The sequence below is a fragment of the Xiphophorus couchianus genome, chromosome 18 (genome assembly GCF_001444195.1).
Source record: "Xiphophorus couchianus chromosome 18, X_couchianus-1.0, whole genome shotgun sequence".
NCBI classification, from domain to species: Eukaryota; Metazoa; Chordata; class Actinopteri; order Cyprinodontiformes; family Poeciliidae; genus Xiphophorus; species Xiphophorus couchianus.
In genome coordinates this window covers 5,193,230-5,214,640 of record NC_040245.1, presented here as the reverse complement: position 1 = coordinate 5,214,640, position 21,411 = coordinate 5,193,230, and the positions used below count along the sequence as shown (strand labels likewise).

At 37.4% G+C, this 21,411-nt stretch overlaps 1 long non-coding RNA gene across 1 annotated transcript; it reads left to right on the top strand.

Moving 5' to 3' along the window:
* Positions 1 to 2,691: 2,691 nt before the first annotated feature.
* LOC114161439 (uncharacterized) lies at positions 2,692 to 19,229 on the top strand. Its single transcript, XR_003599024.1, has 3 exons — positions 2,692 to 2,814; positions 2,991 to 3,159; positions 19,116 to 19,229. It is a non-coding gene; the product is annotated as an uncharacterized LOC114161439 (long non-coding RNA).
* The last annotated feature ends 2,182 nt before the right edge of the window (positions 19,230 to 21,411 follow it).

The following is a 21,411-nucleotide window of genomic DNA, read 5'->3' as shown; positions in this document are numbered from 1 at the left end:
GCCCATCTGAATCAACTACCTATGCTAGCAGGCCAGATTTTCTCAAGTCTGGAACTGAGGTCAGATAGTTTGATGTTTTCTCCCTTGACTTCAAGGAAACCTTTTGTTCCATTTAGTTACAGCTTGTTTCCCGACAGCAACAGGAAAACACGTTTCTGCAGTCCTCTGTCAGGGGTGAGCGTGGTCACCGTCATGTATGCAGATTTAACCATATCACAATATCCGGCATGTTCCAGTTACAGGAGCGCGCTGTCATGGGGAAACGTGACAATGGCTTCGTTTGGCTGGGAACGCGGCAGCAACCAGCAGAAGGGACAGCAGAGAGGGACATGCTCTGCCAGGCAACATGAAATTGAATCCTGTCTCGCTTAGTGCTTTTCAAATGATGCGTCTCTTGCACTTGTGCCTGAACCTGTTTATTCTCTTAGCCTGTTTGCTTTTCAATTATTACACTCAGGGAAAAACGTCTCCAGGTTGTCAGGCAGAATGAAGGCAGCAGGATGTACAGGGAAGGCCTAAAGATGTTGTTTTAAACTTCAGCAGAATGTTTTGAGGTTTCTTTTGACGAAAAATTGTTGTTTTCTTTCTGAATTGTATTCTTTTCACACTTACACAACTAATTTTATTGTTTTTTGTGTATTGTTTAATTTTATCTCAGGTCTCAAGTTTCTTTTTGAAGCTCAAATCTGAAAAAATCACAATTTAACTGAAGACACCCTGCAGGTATATGTCCTGCAGAAATAGAGTATTAAAGGTGTCACAATCCATTTCTTTTTGCATATTGTCTGTCACTGGGTTTGTATTTGGATCTTTTTGCTGGGATTTTTTCTTATTTGTTGGTTTCTGTCTCAGTTTATTCCTTTGTGTTGAGACTCACAACTCTTTATTCGCTTCTGTTTATTTTGTGTTGGTTTTGATTTTTGTCAGTATTCGTTTTTACCTCTTATGTGAACTAAGAAAAGTGTTGATGGCTCTTTATATGGTTCATTCCATTTACCTATTAAGTCGGATCTGGGAATTTACCGTACCATACTATTCCATTTTAATTCTAAAGCGGTTAGAAGTGCTATACAGAAATATGAAAACAAAGACGAACACTGAAACAATAAGACAACTATAAGGAATATAGAACTCAAAAAGAGTACAACATTAAACCACAGAAGCTAGCTCACTCTTGGTTAAGAAAAAAAAAAATTTTAAACCAGTTTTAAAAACAGAAAGAGATTAAGCCTGTCTGACCTTCAGCTCATTCCACAATTTAGGAGCCAGAGCTGCAACGGCACCATCTCCTCTGGATTTATAAAAGGTATCTGGGACGGCTAAAAGCATGTGAATGACTATAAGAGAGAAGCAGTATGGACAAATAAGAAGTGCTAAGACCATTTAAAGACTTAAAAACAAACAAAATAACTTTAAAATAGATTTTAAACTAAACAGGAGGTAAATGAAAGGAAGCCAAAGCTGGAGCTATGTGCTCTTGTTTAACTGCATCAGTTAAAAATTGTGCAGCAGCATTTTGTAGCAGCTGTAGATGTGAGATGGAGACCTGGCTAACTCCGATCGAAAGAGAGTTACAATAATCCAGACGCGTGGTAATAAAAGCACGGATCAATGTCTCTAAGTGGTGCTTAGAAAGGAGGTCTTGATTTTTGAAAGGTTCCTCAGCTGAAAGAAAGAAGTCTTAACTGCGGTGTTTAGATGACAGCCAAATTTCAGGCTGGGGTTTGTTTTCACCCCTAAATTTGTGACAATGGATTTTTTGTATGCGGCCAAAGAGGAAAAATCAAAGGTAGGGATCCTGCGTTGTATTCCCACCATCTTTAATCCGGTGGTTACCATAACCTCAGTATTTTTATTATTATTATTATTATTAAAATTGAGAAAATTCAGTGCCATCCATCCCCTGATGTCATCAAGACAGTCCAGTAGAGACTGAGTGGAGCCATTAGGTTTCCAAGGGAAGTAGACTTGACAGTGAACCACTTAGAAATTAAATTGCACAGCATGCTTTCTGAAAATAGAAGATAAAATGGCAGAAGATAAAATGAGGACAGGAGAGGACCAAGAATTGAGCCCTGTGGTACTCCCAGCAGAGGGCAGCAGAAACAGAGGTAACATGTTTACAAATTCAATAAATTAATTGGTACCATTTAAAAAAACAGCCTGTTTGCAGGTATTAAACATACTTTTAAGTCCACATTTCTGTTTTTGTTTTAAAAAAAGTTTTTTAATTGATCTGATGGGTTATTCTAATTTTAACTGTATGTTTTCATTATCTGCAAGTTGAAAATCACCATAGTTAACAGAAATTACAGCTTTTAAACATCCATATGTCTAAAATATTCATTTCAGACTAATGAGGCTAAAATATAAATACTAATACAAGAGTTAGACATTTTTAATGTAAATATTATAAAGGTAAATTAAAGTGAAGTAATATGGGTTAAAAGCACAATAAAACTGAGCTCATTTATTTGTGAATAGTTATTCATAAATAAATAAAAATTGGTTAAAAATATATGTATATATATTTATATGCTAGTATAGTTTGTTTGAAACACACATTTCAAAATGTGTCCTGTTCATAACCTAACTTGTTGTGCTGTCAATCGTGTATTTTCTTTCATTTAATTTGTTGATGTAAACTAACCAGTGTGATGGCGAGACCTAAGTGAACGAGGTGAAAGGTCATGTTAGCCTGTAGGATTCGACCGACATGCTATGCTAGGAGGCTGACAGAGGTAAGCTAAGGGGAAACGGTCATAAATTACCTGGGTCTACATCCGTGTTTCGGACTGTTTCGCCTTCTGATGAGTGAGTACTCGATATAAATTATTTCTGTGCTAAAATAAAATGCTAGAAGTGCTTGAATATATGATGCTAATCGCGAGTTAGCATTAGCATTTTTGCGCGAGCTATTGGTAGCTGTATGTAGTGTGTATCAGCCTTAGCCAGATGTGTGAAGCTAAACAGAGACTTTTATCACGCAGTGGACCGACAGGACTTATCTGGATTCTTCTGCTGTGGATAGAAAGGTGGAGTTTGCCGGTTTTTATTCCACGTGGCCATGATGTGAAGTAAATTCAAACTCACCTGTCTAGTGGGGTTTGCATGGCTACCGACATCCATCCTGCACACCTAAGAGAATTCAAAGGATTTGTGAGTAAACTTTATTTTCTGCTTGGTTTCAAGTTGTGTTTCTGGGTCACAATGAACATAAGCTATGAATCAGACCTGCAATGTTTTTTTTAAAATTATTATTTCAATAAGAGGCTTTATCATTTAAATGGTCAAGTTCTGAACTGAATTCAAAAGGAAACTGTTTTGTGGGAATGCGATTCTGTTTTTGTTTGTTTGGGCTAGTACTTTTTGCATGTGCTAATATATTTTATTCACTAAATTCTTCTCTTAATGTCAAACTTTCTGAGTTGTGTCCAAATTTTTTTTATTAAGACAGCCTGTCGCAATGAATCACATAATAATTTGAAACAAACGCAATGATTTCCGTTTGCAGGATTTATAGTTTTTCTCTTTTCCCTCAATCAAAACTGGATGACAAAAGTCTTCAGTCTGGCGGTTTGGTCTCAACTAGCCATTTTTTGAAGGACATATTCAAAAAATGAAGGACATAAACAATATTATTGTTTATTCCAATAACTTCGGAGACAATTTATCGTCCAGCAAAATTTATTTTGACAGGCTTAGACAGGTAAGATTAAAAGCTGAAATTAATTTTCTTAAGACAAAGTAGGTAATATTTTTTCTTGTTTACTGGAGGCACTGCTGTAATTAAAAACCATAAGTATAGAAGTTTGAAACTGATTAGTACTTAGTTTCTCCTGTTTACCAGTAATCGATTATTAGTGAGACGTTAACATTCCCAGAGTTTTACCATCACCGTTACACAGGGTTAATATCTAGCTGCTTGGCTTGGGTGCTACATATATTAGTGACAAACTTCCTACAATAAATTATCTTTTCTATACTATCCTAATTTATTAATTAATGTGTTTGTACATTTACAAAAGTAAACCGTTCATAATAACAAAATTTAGAGGCACTGCTGTCATTGAAATTCAAGGTCAGAGGTTTGTATAAATGTTTATTTTTCTTAGTTTGAATATGAATTTCTTGTTTAACTTGGAGCTTGTGCAAAAAACAGCTTTATATTTTGGCTGACAAAATAAAATAAAAAATCCAACTTATGCTGTCGATGTGTTTTACACTAATTTGGAAAGATAGTATTTAGTATTTATTTATCTTAGCACCCCAGGAAGTAGATCTCTATATTTGTAATGCTATCTTTCTGTCTCCTAACTTTGATCAGGTCAACCCTTCTTCACGTGTGATATATGAAAAGAGATGTTTCATTATTAGGAGTGATAGTATGTGGATCCATTTTCATAAAAACCTTATCAGCACAATGCAGCTGTTCCTCGTCTCCTAAATAACCTGCCATCTCCTGATAAACAAAGAAAACATGTTTGCGACGGACACATTTTTCCTCTGAAAGGGCTGCAGTTCTGCTTGTGTGTCTAAAGTGTTACAGCCACGCGGCAAGGACGGCGATCTGTTCCAGTCACAGTCATGATTGAGGAATCATTGTACACCTGAGTATTCCGGCTTGCAGTTGATGCCGTCACTCACTGCCTGTCGCTGTCGATTACAGTTGGACGTGGAGAAGTGTGGAAATCCAGAAGTCCCATGTGGTGATGCTGTGCGTCTGCACGCCCTTGCCCAAAGTCAAGCCAGTCGCTGTCCTCTCCGATGAGATGGATGATAACTGGGCTTATATGTTGAGACAAATGTCATTTTCTTGCTCCTAACACGCACAATTAGTTACTTTTAGGTTTTAAGAGTGCTAGCAGTAACCTTAATCAATCTTAATATGAAGTGGCTAGTTATCAGAAGATATACATACAACTCTGTCAAAGTTGGTGTTTAGGAATGAACACATAACTCACAGAGACTGAATTTATATTTTATTGGCACTAGGGCTGTTGTAAACAAATATTTTAGTAATCAAGTAATCTATCAATTATTCTTACTATTAATCAAGTAATTGGATTTTAAAAAATACAATAAACGTGTAAATCTAACATAAGAGCAGTGTTACTATCGAACATCAACATCCAGGCTCACAAATGCACTTATGAAAAATGTCTATACTGCAGCTTTTAATTTATGTATTCATTTTCAGTCAATTTAATAGATGAACTCTCACCTTGCCCAGATATTTTTAGCTTTGTGTTCATGTTAGCAACAGGATTTGACACCTTTGTTCGTCACACACAGAAACATCTACCGGCTACTTGCCGCCACAATGAGCTCCGCCACCTATTTGTTGACACCAGGATGATATGAAATAAATTTTTCGGTTTGTCCGTAAAGCTACACTTATGCTAAGCAACTAAAGCACAGCTGCCCGCAGCATTCAGTCTATCCGCTCACCTGTATAATACACTTTCACCGCTCTTCCCCGCTGTTCGCTCTGAACCGGCCACCAGGAAGCGGCGCTGGGACGAGAAGAGCTACTGTACTCCAGGCATAGCTCTACTTATTTTAAGGATGATTATTGGTCTCCCGAAAAACGACAAAACCCCAGACATTATCACCAATCGATAATATCCTCCCAGGTCAAACTTCAAAATTGGATGTTATGCTGCTAGCACTTAGCTTTCGTCAGCAACTCAGGCGAAAGTGAGAGCGTCGCGCAACACAAATAATAACCTGCCCGGAACATGGTGCGCTAAATAATAAAACATCATTTAACGAAGCTTTGAAGCAGATAAATTTTTCTCGAGGAATTTTAATAATAGAGGTACTCGAATCGCTTCAGCCCTCATAGGCACCCAGGGTTTCCCCCAGTGTACTTTAAGCCTGGCGGGCCACCAGGCTTAACCTGACCCCCCAGGCTAATGATGCATACACACCAAACGTCTTTTGTGTGTCTGGTTTGCAATCAAACTGTATTTGGAGGCGCGTCGAAGGCCCGTCGCGACACATTTTGAGCACCTAAATCAAATTAGGTGATTTATTGATGCAGATTCCTTTAAATTTGGGAAATCGGTGATCGGCTGATACTTGCCTGTGAAGGCGGTCTTATCCCTCAATCTTATCTTTCTCTGCAAAGGTCTAAAAATTGTCCACTGTCCTCTTCTGCTCCACCGTGAAAGAGGTTTGACTCATAGACCAGCCCATCAGGTCATGTCTGGAGTTAACATTGAACAACGTTCTTGCTAGATTTAGTGATATTTCAGACAATAAAATTGGTCAAAAGCGGAATCGGCAGGTCAGGCTTTTTAAAGACCAGCGATCGGTCAAAAAACTGCAATCGGTGCAGCCTCATCTCAAATATTGGCTGGAAAAGAGCCACTAGTGAAGTAAGAACAATGAGGAAAAATCAAAACATTTCATCTTCATGAAGCTTCATATATGCAATGAATCCTGAGGAAATTACACACATGTAGCCACAGGGTCCACATAACTGTTAAAGACTGCCTTAGAACGGGGCTCTGTTCATTTTAATTTTTTTCCTGTTTAGTTGTTTTCTCTCCTGAGGCTAAGAGCATCTTCCTGCAGAACTACACAGGTCAGCCGGGGCTAAAGCCAGCTTTGCATTGAGAAAGGGCCTCAGGGAAGATGGGAAGCAGGCATGTGTTGACACACAATTCAGTCTGCAAATGGAAGAATCCCATGTGGGGAATGCAGAAAATCCAATTCGCCAGAGCAGAGGCGCCACTGATTTTTTTTTTTTTTGGTTTTTGTACACACATGAACACCTTTTTTTTTTGTTCAGCTTGTTAATTAAGCACAGATATGCAGGAAAGATCTTCCCAGGGCACCGTAAATGATTCACATCTCAAACTGACTCTTACGTTTCCATACGAATACAGACCAAGTCAATTCTTTTTCAAAGTTCATCTTGAGTGGGAGGTTTGTCAAAACTGAGACTCAAATGCATGCAGTCTGGCTCAAACTTTCTGCACAGCTGGTTTTCCCATACAAACTTCACAGGAAAACATTTCCATCTGAAAATGTGTTCTATTAGCAGCAAATACTTGACAAAGTTCAAAAATTGTTAAGCACACAGGAGAGAATTTGTTGAAAAATGTTTGCTTTAGAAAGTATTCTGTTGTGCGCTGAGAATGGAAGGCAGATGAGATTTCAAATTCAAATCTTTACATTTTGAGGTATAACTAATCTAAATACGCAATTATTTTTGCAGATAATGTGTCTAAATGGGATATTTAAGATTCTATCTCTACGTTTCTGAGAAATGTAGATTTTTTTGTGTAAATTTGTTTAATTCTGAAACATTTTTCCTAAAACTGTCTCAGTGACAAAGTGCTTGTCATCTTGACCACAGCCCTGCACTGCAAAAACACAAAATCCTGCCAAGTAGTACTGCAAATATCTTACTACACTTAAACTAAGAAAAAAACTTATAGGTAACTTTTTCAGCAAGTAATAGGAGCTCGTTTTCAGTCAATAATCCCTTAATATTGATTTAAAAAATTGCTTGTTCCATTTGCAGATTATTTCATTTATAACTTGGTAAAAATATGTAGGAAGTGGAAATCTAACAATGGAACAAGTATTTTTATGCAGTTTTAAGGAATTATTTACTTAAACTCCTATATCTTGCTGAAAAGTTGCTCATAAGTTGGTTTTCTTTAAGTGTAGTAAGATATTTGCTCTAGAAACTAGACCAAAATTACTTGGTAAGATTTTGTTTTTGTAGTTCACACCCTTTGGTCTCTTGGCTCTGCCCACTTTAGTGGAATTAGAGGTGGCGTTTTGCTTTCACAGAATGGTTAGTTAAACTCTAAATACTCAACAGTTCATGATTAATCACAATAACACCATTACTGTGATGCTTCCATTGTTCCCTTTCAAGTCAGCCAAACCCACTTCACTGTTACTGTAAATAAAATCTGTTGAAAATATCTTAATGAAAAAAACAACACAACTGGAGGCTCACTATGGGCCTCATTGCTCAACAACGGGGGTAGAATTGGTTGCAGTAATGGTTATGGATTCATCAAACCACAGGTAATCTGGCCAATCCCAATGTGTGGCCAAACAGACCTGGTGGCTGGAAGCTATCTTCATTAAATACCACAATCCCATCTATTTATAGTTTTGGTGACCTTGCCTACAAGTTTCTGCAGATTTTCTGTAATATGTTTCTATTTCATAGCTTAGTTGGAAAAACTAAGGTTGTCTTAATCTGGAAGCGATCACTCCTGTTCATCTGATTGCAGAGCACCTGACTAAAACTTCATGTCCATTGTAAAAGTTTTGCAAATTTCAAAAACCAGCGTTATCACCGATATAACTTTCTGTTTTCTCAAGATGATCAAAGTCAGACATCTTCACTGTGACTGTCCACCTCCCAAAACGGATCCAAAAAGCATTTAAGTCTACTTCCATTGCCATGGCTTTTCAGCACAGGGTTTTCCTCATTTAAATGCAGAGAAAGATTTTAGCATAACTCCACACAGACTCTTCATAGCAGATAAAATTGACTGAAGTCATAAAAGTCATCAAGTGATAACTTTGCATTTCATCTCCTTCGGGAGAGCTAAAGCATTTTTGTAAAGTTTGCTATAAGAGATCTGCAGCCACATAAATCTCCATACATGCTGGTCCTGACCTTGCTGTGTTTAATGTTTTACTTAATTTGTTCAGCCATTAACCTCACACAGAGTCCAGATTAAAAAAATAACATTTTTTAAGTACAGCAGCCATATACCTGAGGGATGCTTGTTTTTTTAAAACCTCAGTGTTTCTGTAAGTATGCAGTCCTACTTACAGAGTTTTACCCACATACAAATATGAAGCAAATTGGGTTTTTTTGCTCCTGTTTGACCTATATACGTTTTTTTCCCCCCACTTCTATCTGACAGACCCAAGTCTAATCTTTTCACCCCTAAAAACATCTGATATGTGCCACTTCCATGTACTAATTCAGACACTATCCGATTATTTTCAAAGCGTCTGCAGACCAAACGGTCATGTCATGTTTTATCCGACTCTTAGTTCATTAATGTGAAACGTGTCATAATTCTGAACCAGAAAAAGCCAGACGTGGTAAATCCTTACAGCTTACAGAAAGTATGCCAAGCCTCCAAATAAACAAAAGTAAAACTGACCAATATCATTTATAATAGTAAAGATGGTTAGATAATAACAAATCCAATAGCTACATTTATTTATTTATTTTTTACATAGTGGAAAATCTCAAGGTGCTTACAGCCGTACAGCTGCAGGCGCTACTGCCTGCGAACACAGTCAGAAACCTGGCCTCTGACTCTCGCATCCTATCTGACACACCCTGCGATCAGCGAGAAAATGACCGCACGCCCATTTTAAAACTCTTTGCACGCATGATAAACTAGGGCCAGTCTTTTTTTTTTCAGAGTAACAACCTACATTTTTTTATTGAAATGAGGTCCATTTGAAGATAAATCTTAGCAGAGTGGCTTGAAATGTGGCTCACACCATTGATTATCTGCCTGGGATCCCCTGGGGAGAAGGCTAGAACCAGGAGGAGTGTCAGCATTGTCACTCACCGCATCACGGTCTTGGTGGACTATCAGCACTCTGCAGGATGACCCTGATAACATCTGTGTTTGTCTCTGGCCTACCACAGATCCTGACCTCCTATCAGATCACAAGTCTAATCATGTAGTCCCTTTGCCTGCAGCGCTGGGTCCCGCTGGGGCTCCCCACCGAGCCAGAGTAAAAACAGTTTGAGAGATTTCGAATACAGAAGATTTGTCCTTGGAGACGTCCTCAAAGTATAATGGTCAATATTATCTGTAGCTTGTGCTGCAAATATTTAGTCTTTTGCTATCTGCATAACAATCACACACTTGGGAGCTAAACTGCAGCACAAACTGGGAACATAAATAAAATTCCCAACCCTATAATACGACAAAAAAAACCGCTAAGCTGACAAAAGTGTTAACTGTACTTCATGGGACTGTTGTGATGTCCAAATAAAAGCATATCATGTAAAAGCATTGTGAGAGAATAGCCTTGAGCTGTGTGTGGGATGTGTCCCCATGGTTCCATCTCTGCTCTAACGCTGTTTATTATTGGACTCAGATTGCCAGATGTGAAGTAAACTGACTCTTTTTTTTTTTCAAGCACGGGTCTGGATTCACCCACGAGAATAAGGTCGGAAGTGCATTACTGCTACTGTAGCAGCACGGTTCAGGATTTCACCTTTCTCTTGATTTCCATGTTCTGTTGTCACATCAGTGACAGAAATAATTATACCGTTTAAAAGGGTATTACTCAGAAACCAGTCTGATCTTTTGCAGCTACAACAGGGAGAATAAATGGCGAGTCTGAACATATATTTCTGAAATACATTCTCTGTACCTTGGTAACAACCCAAGAAAATGCATAAGTTATTAAGTTAAGATATTTAGAAAAAAGATTCTAGAATAAATTAGAATAGGGTAATTTTTAGAATAGGGTAACACCAGAAATAGCAAAAAAGATGAGATGGTTAGGTGCAGTGATAGTACTGTGTTGAACTTTCGCTCTCCCAGAAAATCTGGTTCATTTGGGGAAGAATGAATGCCTAATTTTACTAGGAAAATTGTTTCTTTTGCGTTCCCTCGCAATAAGCAAATGCACCCTAGCCTATTTTGTATACAGTCAAAATCTCAAATATATACAATTAAAGAGCATCAGTGAAAAAGTGTTTATTTATTCTTAACTCTTCGGTGCAAAAAATCTATTGAAAATTGATTTATTCACTGAATGTTTATGTAAAGTTGAGATGGAACTACACATGAAAACAGGCCCTTTATTAACAATTCAGACCAACACAAAAAAGGCACAATCAAAACTGTAGCTGATTTTGTTACCCTGTGAAAATAGCTCAGAAATGACCCAAATAGTTTGGATGTATTCTTTCTCTTTTTCCTTCTTTACTAAAAAATTCTGTTTATATCTCAGAAGGAATGGAAATAGATGAAAAGCCCATGTTTGGCCTGCTTTGCTTTTGCATTTCTACCCTTAAGAAAAAAATATCAAACTTCAAATAATTCACAAACAAGGTATTAAAATACATGGTAAAACTGTACAAAAACTTTGTTACAGCAGAAAGTACGGCGGCCACCATAAGAGACACTTTCAGTATTCAATTATGCCGCATGAACTGATCAGTACATTATCGCGAGGTAACGCAAAAACCTCAGCTTCTGTTTGATTGAAGTGAACTCTGGTGCGATTCGAATGCATATCTGAACTCCAGCCAGTCTGGATACTGCTCCAAAAGCAGGAAGTGGACTACAGCGCAGGGAATTCTGGGTAAATACAACCAAAACAAATGTGCATATTTTGTGGACTTTTACCATCTACAAAATAGAAATTATGCAACTACTAAAAAAAACTGATGCTACTCCGATTTTGTAAATAGTCCGTGTCTTCTTTAAAGGTTTTCGTGTCGCTTTCCTCAGTGGTTCTTGGTGCAGCGCCCCCATAGGCAAGGAGGGGAACTGGTTGGTTTGACAGTGCTGTTTTAGATTTGTCCCATGAAAAAATCTATGAATAGGTGAATTTTCCACAAATAATTTAAAAGTATCTGAATAGGTGATTGCGCACATACTGAAACTCAAATGGGGGTAAGGGAAAATTTGCTAAAGAAATAATAAGAGCTCTTTAAATCTTTAAAAATATTTAAAGCAGTGGTCTCAATCTCTGGTGTCCTACAACTTTTGGATATCTTCCTTGTTCTATACAAGTGAATTAAATTCTGAAATTGCCTCACTAGCATGCAGTCATGCTCTACAGATCTCTGCTAATTAGCTAATATTGGAGCCAGGTGTGATGAGGCAGAGACACATCTAAAAGTCACAGGACACCGGCCCATGAGGACTGGAGTTTGAGATTTCAGCCATAGCACACACCATGTTTGGAGGAGACATTGTTCTGAAAACACCATAAAGTTTGAAAGTGGAATCAGTGTTGTAGGACACTTTTTCAGCATAGTCTTACTGGAAAACTTCATATGAATGAATGAAGATATATTCAAAGATATTCTTGATAGCATTCTAAAAAATAAAGAAACAAGATTGAACTAATGCAGGACACTAATCCTAAACACACAGGTTTATAAAGCTACAACGTACGTTTTCTGTTTTATAGTTGGTGAAAAACCTTCAGTGGACCAAACAAAGGGTTCTTAAAAACTTCAAATAAATCAGTAGTTGTATAATAGTTTTTGTCTTAATCAAGTGTACTTATGCGTTTATAATAGAAACTAAACCAAAAACACTTGGTAAGACTTTGAGTTTTTGCAGTGTGGTAGTCTCTTTAAAGGTCTGGCACTTTATTCTCTGATTTTATTACAAATCAGGTGGAGAATTTGAAAGTAATCAAGCATGGAGTACATATGATCAATCGGATTCAAATTCTTCTCAGGATCCCACAAAAAAAACCTCCGACTGCGTCTGATTAAACACACAACATGAAAGAATGATTGATGACGTAAAAAAAATCTATCACTAGCTGCGATGATCCCTTTGATTTAGAAACCGAAGCTTGATTCAAGTTATATGTTTTCATTAGTGTTGGGAAAGAAGAGGAAGCAGCTGCCGCACATGTAAAATGAACAAAAAAACCTTGCTAAGTCTGACAATTTGTCTCATGCATACAAACACACATGACCAAACTGGTCTCACTGGTTTGTAATTGTATTTCTTTACAAAAGCTTTGCGGGATGTGCGATGAAGCGTTAAAGCCCCCAAAGTTCAAAGGCAGCATTTCAGTCAGAATCAGCAACACCTGTGCAAAAACATTTATTCACAAGGAATGGAAATGAATCTCAAAACAAAGTTTTTCTGAAGTAGCTTGTTTATTCAGGAAGTGGGAGACTTCAGAAAAACAGAAGTAGCTTAACTCACATCACCGCACTCATTTCCACTCAACTACAATTTCTCCTGATAAAATGCAGTGACAGCGCTTTATAAATTGGGGCTTCTTGAAAATTTGCTATTTCTGACCCGTGCTGTCCACTTCAACCTATTATGAGCACTGTGAAATGACAGAACGTATATTTATTTCACTTTTGCACTGTGTTTCCAAGGCCAAAACACGTCCTTGTGGAATAAAGAAAGAGCTCAGAGATGCATCATTTAAGTGCCTCCTGCAAAATAGCAGACTTCTCAATGTTAGAGCCACATAGTGCAGATTTATCTCAAGGAGCCGCGCTGACGGGGGCTGCTGGATTTTATTCCAACTGTATAAACCACAGGGTTTCTATCATATAGTCAGTTACCCTGAGAAGCTGTGAAGGTTTCTGTTATTACACACAACATTGCACTTAAGGGCAATGTCGCGTCAGAGGAAGGTGAAACGTGGAGAAACTCGGAGAACGGATCTTAATAACACCTGGGCAGTTTGATTTCAAAGCTCCCAAATTTTTAATTAGGATGTCTCACTCTGGATTGTTTTGTATGAGAGGAAAACAATTTATTTGCCACCTGCTGCTGGAGTTATTGTAGAGTAATATAATTCAGAGGAAGCCTCCAGCACACATGCTGCCAGTGCCTCCATACTCCCCCACAATGTTTTACATAAGCATCTTGCAAACCGGCCTGGTGATATAAATTGCTACGGTGATATGGCATGTTGTTATGAGAAAACTGCGACTCCACAAGGACTTTTCTATTAAACTTGACTTGATGTACAGTCCATTCTGGAGCGGAAAGCAAAAGCATGCCTCGCTGCCTCTCCTCCGCTCCCTCCATCAAACTCTAAGACGTGTTAGAATGAAGCATGACGAACATTACTGCAAAACTGACCAGTGTTTGAATAACTCAATGCCATTTCTTTACCAGACTGATGAAGTCATTACTGTTACGTATGTCATGTCTGAAAAGGACCGAGATGCATCGGAACTGGAGTGCAGGTTTGCATCCTTTAAAATGAAGATGGAGCCTCAGTTTCTGCAGAGTTCTTTCAGACATATGCTGTTCGTTCATGATGCAGGTTGGTGTAACTTATGCCATAACACTAAATTAGCTGCAGGGCAAAATGACTGATATCGCTACATATTTGATATTTGATCGCTACATCAAATGTGTAGCGATGCACAATACTATCGGCACGGTATCGGTATTGGCTGTTATTAGCTGTAAAATTTAATATTGGACATTCTGTCGAAATAACTCACCAATCTAAGGGCGCGTTCACACTGCAGACTGAAATAACCCAATTCCGTTTTGGTTTTATTTAATGTAATGCAACCTGTATCCGGTCTTTTCATGACAGTCTGAACAGCACAGGTCGGATTCTTTTCGAATACGACTCAGGCCGCTTGGGTGTCCGATATGTATGCGATTCAAATGCCATCAAGGAGCTGTAGCGTAGCAGAGCAAGTGGGAGGGTGTGTACACTAGCTTGATTGTCATCCCCTTTTACACGAGCATGGTTGTTTCTAACAGAGAGCGGTGTATTTCTGCAGATGGCAGAAGGACCACAGGAAGATTTTTTTCAGATTATCCATTTCATATTATACTATCATGACATAGTGACAGTTTTAAGAAATATGTAAAAATCTAATTTTACTTAATAAACTACTTACTGCAGATTAAAATTAAGGTAAAAATGAAGTGAATAGTTTGCACTTAGATAATTTTTTAGGTGATTTAAGAAATGCTAAATTATCACAATAAATAAGAAATAAATGTCATAAAGTTCTTTTGAAAATGACCTAACTTAACATGCATGTTTTACTGCATGTTTAGAGACATCAAATTTAACTTTAAAAACTTGGGGACATTTAAAAATGCAAATGATTATTAATAACATTAAGTGTTTGCATAATGTCTCTGACTCTAACATTTTTATATAGGTTTTGTCTTTGTATAAAAGATTCTCCTGGTTCTCAGTTGTTGAACTGATCCATTAACACATTTATGGCAATATTGATTGCAACAAGAAAATAAAATTCTCAGGCTTCGAAGAGCAGATCTTCATCTCGCACTGCAGCTGGAAGCCACAAAAGAATCCATGGTCGGATGAAGCCAAATAGACAATATCATCCATGTGTGCAGCTGCCTGAAGTGAAGAAGTTAGAGTATCTCAGTGACTTATCCACACACAGCGATAAACAGGACTGTGAGATGGAGTATCTGTTCAAGCCTTTTGTTGAAAGCGTTATATGAAGAGCTAAGCCATCAGTAAAACTCAATTTACTGGTCAATCTATCGTCCAGCTCCTCTGAAATGCTTCAGTCGACCTCAGTGGAATCAGAGTAGAGTCTAAAAAAAACAACAACTTCAAACTATTGGAAATAAAAGAATACAAACCGGAATAAATTCATTCAATGTTCATGAAATAAATAATATTCTACAGTACAAATGTTGTGGAAAGCTAAATATAGCATTCTGTAACTCTCCAGTCTTTGCTTTCAGTTTTAGCCTTAGCTTCAGCTAAATACCATGTTGGTTTACTGCCTTTGTGTTAGCAAAGCTAACTTTTTAGTTAGCAGTGCCCGTCACTGCCGTATAAAATGATTCTGTTTTTTAAGTAAAGAAATATTGTAATTAACAAAAAAAAAACATTTAAATAGACAAATAAGTGCAACTTTATTACATAATAGTTTAACGTAGATTTGAATAGTTTAATTTACATTAGTACAAAAATGAAATTAGCAAAAAGCAAAGACCGCTGAATGATCTCCAACTTGTCAAAGCAAATAACATTTTCTTAGAAAATTTCTGAAATGGTGACACTGTCAAAAAAAAAAAAAGGATTAAAAGGGATTTACATGTTTCTCAGCATCATGTGCTGTAGACCAAAGACAGAAACCACCGTCAGCTACAGGCTCTTATCAGCAACAAGGGCATGAGGCGAAGTGTGTAGAGCGTTTAAGTGTCCTTTAAAAAAATACAATACTGTCGTGGTAATAATGTAAAAGAAAATATTCTGATTTTTAACATTCATAATCCATCAATCCAACATTTTCATTAAAGATGTACATGTCTTGCTAAGTAGACTCCTTTTGTTCAAATAACTGAGAAGCAAGGCTATAATTTTCCTTGGGTATTAAATATATAAAAGCAGGACAAAATAGCCGGATTTCTTCACTTAGAGCACGTTTCCTCTGATCTCCCTAAACAAGCACACTTGTCTCTCAAAGAACTCATTTACTGATTTTCTGTGAAGTTGTAGAGATAATTTCCCTTCTGTCTGTCTATTGTCATTTTTCTTTTGTCCTAATAAATAGACACTTTGGTCCCATCTCTAGACAAAATTGCAAAGAATTAGAAGAGCACTTCTGCAATGAATCTTGATTTGCTGCAACGCTTTTTCACATAAACAGTTTTTGAGCTTTTTACAGGAAATCTATTTCAAATTATTTGTTTAAATACCGTACATTTGTCTTTTAAACACTTCTGAGTAATTTCTGTTATTCATCACTTTGCCATACAATTACGTTCAGCTTTAAAGTTTTTATACCCTTGAAGTTTTTAACTTCTGGCATTATTTTAGTATTTGAATTTTCGAGGGATTAACAGAACTCTCAAGTAGAATAAAAGATCTGAAAAGTGTGGCGCACATTTGGATTCAACATTTTGTAAAAATATTTTAGGACATGTCTCACTATTGGAAGCATTTTAAAGCTTGCAAGCTGCAGATTAGTACCCATACTTTGACTGCTAAGACAGATATATTTTTGTTTGAAATAATTCCTTTGGGAATCTGACAGTTTCTGTTGCAGAAAATCAGAAAATGCCACACAACTTTTTTTAATGTGAGCCATTATGATTCATTTTTATTTCTTCTGATTTTAACATGTTTTCTGTCACCTAAATGCCCTCTCTCATGTGTCGTGTTTGACCTTGGTTGTGTTATACTCTTCTGTAGATCTCAGAATTACAGAAATCCTCTATATTGATGCACCTTAGAGAACAGAGAAAGTTAAAAACAGCACTTTGGAGCCATAACTCCCGCATGTCCTTAGTCTTTTCAGCAGATCTACGATCTGTCCAGTAATTCCACAGAGACTTAGTGTGGAGGTCAGTGTCTAATGCAGACTGACCAGTGCTGATGAGAGGTCCAGGTTTCAGATCAAACCATTTCACCAGGGTCCCCTTAGGTCAGCCAAAGAAAAAAGACTCGGTAATCCTGGAAAGCTCCAGTTGACAGGTGTCAAGCGCCTCGACACACAGTAAACAGCCGAGTCGGCGTCAGCATGTATCATCTCAACCAGCTGAATGTCTCTTCAGTAAACAATATCGCCTATAAGAAATGCCGTCACTGAGCTAATAGAGCAATGTGGGAGGTTTTCCTAAAAGAAGTTTTGACTCCAATGTCTTTCATCTACCGACTTTCCTATTATAAATTCACATTCTGAACATTTTTGTACTTACGTTTTTATTTCTACTGCTTCTTAAAACAGTTCAGCCTCCTAATGGCAATACGTTTAATGTTTTTTTGGTATCTTGAAAATGAGCCGTTTCAAAAGCCATTTATAGTCACAAATCAACAGGCACTGTCCGTTACCTAGCAACGCCAGCAAAGGCCAGGCAGCTACCTAGCAACCCCAGCGTAGTCCACTCTGTCGCCTAGCAACCCAAGCTGAACTCTATGACGTTTGTTCAGCTGGTTTTACCGCTGTATGCGTAGGCCTGTCGCAATAAATCAATTAATCGCTTGATAAATTAAAACAAGCTTAGATTCCATTTGCATTATTTAACTTTTCTCTCTTTCTAATTTAAGACAAAAAGTCTTAAGTCTAGTGATTTGGTCTCAACTAGCCCCTTTTTCATGAATAATTTTGTTTACAGAGACTTCATAATTTTTGTATTTGTTATTTGTGTTGTTTATTTATTTTGGATATTTAAAATGTCTTCCAGTTCCAGTGTTAAATGTTCATTAGAATTTAAAGCTTGTTGATCTTTGAGAATATGTTCTTGCATTATTATTCCATTATTACCATTCTATTATTTGAAAATGGCCTCAAAACAACAATATTATCATTTATCACAATGACTTCTAGAGCAATTTATCATCAAGCAAAATTTGTTATTGTGACCGGCTTATGTACAGTATGTGCTTTACAATGGCTGCTGGAAAAGGCAAGTATTTTGTTGTAGACTTGGCATCCAGAATCCACTATCTGAAAGCTTGTTGGTTGTGCAGGAGGCTCCACTTCTGCTATTCAAAGATATACAGTTGCATAATTGTGCATATGTTTACACTTGCACATGAAAACGGCTGCAAATGTTGAGTTGGGGGAAGCGGGCATGGCCTGCAGCATCTCATTTGTATTTAAAGTGACAAGACGCCCCCAACGACTCATTACGACAGGAACTGATTGGATTAAAATCTAATTATTTAAGAATGATTCCGTGAAAAACAATGTAATGAAGATGTTTTGTGAAGACCTACTCTAACCTGTTCCAGGAAGCATAATAGGTCACCTTTAGGAATCATTTCTGTTTAGCTTTTTGTTCTGTGACAGAGGCAGAAAATGCAATGGCTTCGCAGTTATTTCCCATCCCATCTATCCGCATCAGGTGGTGTTGGTGTGGAAACGAGAGTGGTGGTGGGGAGGGGTCAGTACTTTTATCTTTGATGAATAAAGCAGTTGAAAGATGTACAAGACAAAGAAAAAAGGTTCACATTTCTCCTCCAGACAGCAATTCCATTTGAGGTTCAGAGATTGCACACGGGGTTTTGAGAGTATCAACTAATACTGGAGTCCTATAGCGTCATGGCATCTGAAGATCTTCACCATACAGGCCAACAGCAGCGTGAAAAGGGGCATGCATTGATCAAAATAAATAAATAAAGCATGCTCTCATAAATACTAAATCAAATGTGAAATGATTTCTTTTCTTGTCAGTCAGCAGGGGCAGCGCTGTAGCTGCTGAGCTCTGAGACGTGTTTTCAAAGGCAGGTGTGTGGAGCACCCTCAAAGCCTCTCTGACAGGAAACAGAATTTTATGCAAACATGCCTGCAGAGATTATTATTTACAATATACGGTGGATTGGCAACTGTCGTGCTTGAAGCAATTACAGATGAAACTGAAAGCTTAACCCATCTGCTGTGCTTTGGTTCCTCTGATTACTTACAGGTGCTGAATCCAATCCAGTGTCTCACTTTAAGGAGAAGAGGTTTGACAAGACAGCTGTTTTTCATGCCAAAGAGATCAAAAATCCATAAATATTTGCTCTAAAGAAGTTTCAGGTATGTTCAGGTCCTTGGTTAACGTTTATAGTTTTCTATTAACCCTGAGCTTAACTTAAAGAAAATGTATAAATGTATTCAGATTTTGTGTTTTTAATCATAATGTGTGTCAATGGTTTAACGTTCTCAAAGCTTTGACTTCAGACATATATACAGTACAGACCAAAAGTTTGGACACACCTTTTAATTCAATGAGTTTCCTTTATTTTCATGACTATTGACATTGTAGATTCACACTGAAGGCATCAAAACTATGAATAACACATGTGGAAATATGCACTAAACAAAAAAGTGTAAAACAACTGAAAATACCCTTTATATTCTAGTTTCTTCAAAGTAGCAACCTTTTGCTGTGATTACTGCTTTGCACACACTCTGCATTTTCTTGATGAGCTTCAAGAGGTCGTCACCTGAAATGGTTTTCACTTCATAGGTGTGTCCTGTCAGGTTAATAAGTGGGATTTATTGCCTTATAAATAGTCATGAAGATAATTCCCATTGAATTAGAAAGGTGTGTCCAAACTTTTGGTCTGTACTGTATATAGTTGAACCCAGATATTTACACACAACATATACAAAGTAATTTCTGTACTATTGCTGGGTTCCAGACGCGCAAAATTCAGATGGGGGTTCAGGAAGTGGATTTGCAGAGTTCAAAACAGGAGCAAAATGGATCACAGCGAGTACGATAATGCCCTAAATGGGCTGGAACAGAGGAGGTATCTCGATAAAATATGCGTACATTTAGAATATGATACATATCATCTCGGTAAAAATGACGTGTCATATAATCTTGAGGATTTACTCGGTTCTGAGGCGATCAACATAACTAATATCTTCTAATATCGTCTTATTTAACGTGTACTAACTTATAAGTAACTTTTCAACAAGAAATATGAGATTGTTTTAAATCAATCATTTGTTAATATTGATTAAAAAAACAGTACTACTTCCATTGGCAGATTATTAACTTATAACTAACACTTTTCCATCAACATTAAGGAATTATTTACCTAAAACAAGCTTTTGTATCTTGCTGAAAAGTTACGTGTGGGATAGTTTTGTTTCATTTTAAGTGTACCAAGATATTTGCACTAGAAACTAGACCACAAATACTTTGTGTCCTCAGTTTATTATTGTTTTAACTGTTTGTTTGCAAAGTGAAATAATCATATTCTCCAAAACAAAGTCTGAATTCTGGAGGGTTTATAATTTATATGAAAATAATTTCATTTTCCAAAAGACTGAATCTTAAAATTCTTAATTTGAACAAATGCATGAATTCATAGTCTTTTAATTTTTAAAGAAGAGTTTTTGTGAGGAAGCCAAACACAGGAAAGAAAGGAAAGAGGAAACTTGTAACTCGTGCCAGGTGAAATTCACTTCTGACAAATGAACAATAGCCAAACCACGCTGCAAAAATAAAACTTGCCAGCTGCTGTTGAAGACGTAAAAGTATGAAATTGGCCTTGTCTTATCTCAAGCAAACAGCAGAGGCGCGAGGCAACATCTCACCTAAACTTACCCATAAATTCCTGTGATTGTTGCAATATCGGCAAACACTTCTGATTATCCACTACCGGCTCTATGTTTTGTACTGACTGAGTCATCTTAAAACAAAACAAACAAACAAAAAAAAAAGCTTTGCCCGAAGGGCAGAAGAAACTGTTTATCCTTTAGGCATTCTTCCTCTGAGATAACGCGCGCTCAGGTTTTAGGCTGCTGGAATATTTTACAGTAAGAATCCATTTATGGTAGAGGCATCTGCGGTGAAAGCTGTGTGCTTAATCCTGAACAGATAGCTTCATTAATTGTGTTCATCCTCCACTCTGTTGCGCCAGCTGAAGGCAGGAGAGTTGAATAAGTAATTGAAGCTGAACTGTTGAGTGACAGGATTTTACCCTCACCTGTCTGCGCGCGCGCTGCTCTGAGAGCTTCCTGAATGAATCCGTCCCATCAGTCAGAAGCTTCAACCACTGACATGTTGTGTCGCTCTAAATGGGAATTTGTCAGGAGGCGATGTGCAGACGCTCTGAGGTCTGGGAATTAAAATTCGGATGCTGCATGTATAATAGGATTTTGTAATAAAAGGTTAAATGATTATTGCAAGAACAGCCAAATAAATGGATCCAAGCTGGCTTACAACCTAAAGTGAGTAATCGATATCACAAAAGCTGTAACGT